The sequence below is a fragment of the Leptopilina heterotoma genome, unplaced genomic scaffold (assembly GCF_015476425.1).
Source record: "Leptopilina heterotoma isolate Lh14 unplaced genomic scaffold, ASM1547642v1 Lhet_145, whole genome shotgun sequence".
In the NCBI taxonomy this organism is placed as follows: domain Eukaryota; kingdom Metazoa; phylum Arthropoda; class Insecta; order Hymenoptera; family Figitidae; genus Leptopilina; species Leptopilina heterotoma.
The window spans coordinates 487,549-489,794 of NW_025110863.1; positions in this window are offsets into that span (position 1 = coordinate 487,549).

Below are 2,246 nucleotides of genomic sequence, written 5' to 3' on the forward strand. Positions count from 1 at the left end.
ATCATGAGGTGGACAAAGCAAAAACTAAATATCATTATGTTTGGATTAAAAATTTATCACGACTTGTTAGCTCTCAATTATCTTAACAAGAACATAAGAAGTATATTTGCGATCGCTGTTTGCATTATTTTCATAGTCAAGATAAACTTTCTACACATACATTAACTTGTTCCCTTTTAAATAAAACGAAAATTATTTTACCAAATCCAGAAAAAAATAAACTCAAATTTAAAAACTTTTCAAGTAAGGAGCGATATGATATTCCATTTATCATATATGCAGACTTCGAATACTTATTACTTCCTAAAAAAGATTCTTTATCTATTGGAAGTAATACAGAAATTGTTCAAAATCATAAACTTTTAAGCATTGGATATTATCTCAAATGTAGTGAACAAAGATGTAATAATACAAAATCTATATACAAAGCATCTTCCATTGATGAAGAAAATGCAGCGAAATGGTTTGCTCATGAATTGAAGCAAGTTGCTGAGACACTTGAACCTGTATTTAAAACTATCATTCTGATAGAAGTTTTAAGTGATAGACAAAAGCATCTTTTTCAAAAAATTAATAAGTGCTACATTTGTAGGAAAGTGATTAATCAGGGTGAGATTAAGGTTAGGGATCATTGTCACCTAACTGGTAAATACAAATGTATAGCTCATGAATATTGCAACCTAAATTATCAGGAATTAGATACTATTCCTGTTTTTTTCCATAATTTAAGTGGCTATGATGCTCACTTCATTATAGAAGCTATTGCGAATGAGTTTGAAGGAAAAATTGATCTCCTTCCTATTACTAAAGAAAAATATATTAGCTTCACAAAACACCTCCCAAAAAATAGTATAAAATTTAAATTCATTGACTCATTTCGTTTCATTGCATCATCTTTGGATAAATTGGCTTCATATCTATCAAAATATACAATAGTACATTCCGAATTTGAATCTTATGATGGTAATAAGATTCAGTTATTAAGACGCAAAGGAATTTTTCCATATGAGTATTTAGACAATAGATCGAAATTAAACGAGACACAACTACTGCCAAAAGAGAAATTTTACAGTACTCTAAATGATTCTCATGTAAGCGATGAAGATTATCATCATGCACAAACGGTTTGGTCTGCTTTAAATTGTCAATATCTCTACGAGTATGTATATTTGTACATGAAAACTGATATTTTACTACTCGCAAATGTTTTTGAGAATTTCAGAGTCCAATATCTTGGTGCATATGCTTTAGATCCAGCTTATTATTATACAACACCTGGACTTAGTTGGGATGCCATGTTAAAATATACAGGTGTAGAGTTGGAAATTCTTACAGATATTGATATGGTTATGTTTGTTGAAAGTGGCATTAGAGGGGGATTAGCCAATGTTCAAACAGATATGCTCATGCCAATAATCTGTACACTATGATATCAGTCAAATTAACTTTAACTTTTCTAAAAGTTAATAAACTATTACATGTCTGATTTTTTTATCCAACTATTATGTGAATTATCAAAACCTAACCATTTTACAAAGACTTCATCACGAAGATTCTTGAGAACTTTTTCTATGAGATATATCTGGATATTTCACTTTAGAAATTTCTTCTTTGTAGAAACCACCTTCGATGGGTTGATCCTGATAATCTTTCAACTTATATGTTACTGGTTTTGTTGATTTAACTTGAGAGATGGTAAATATTTTAGTAGTCCAGTTTGGTGTATATCCTTTTTCAAAAATATGTTTATTCTTGCTTATTCAAACTCTATCGCCAAATTTGAATTTTGCTCTTTAATTAAAATTTTCCTCTGTTTTAAGATGCGTTTCAATAATTCTTTTTCATCTTGTTTCCTGACATCCTTGGGTTTCATGCCAATAGTTCGATGTTTCTGGTTGTTATACTTTGAAATTAGAGATGGTAATATATCTTCCCATTTATAATTTTATCTTAAATTAAACTGCGGCCACATCATATTTTTAAGTGTTCGGTTAAATATTTCAATTATTGAAGCCTTTAAATTACTATATGTTGAATACAATTTAATTTTATGATTTCATTAAATAGCAGTAGAAACATCTTTCCCAGATTTACTTTTTACAGGTACTGCCCATGCATACTTGGAAAATATATCTATAACAGTAAGCATATATTTGAATCCTTTGTTAACTTTTGAATATGGTATTATTTCAACCAAATCTGCTTGCTATGTTTCATCCACACCACGCATTTGTACTTTACGACGT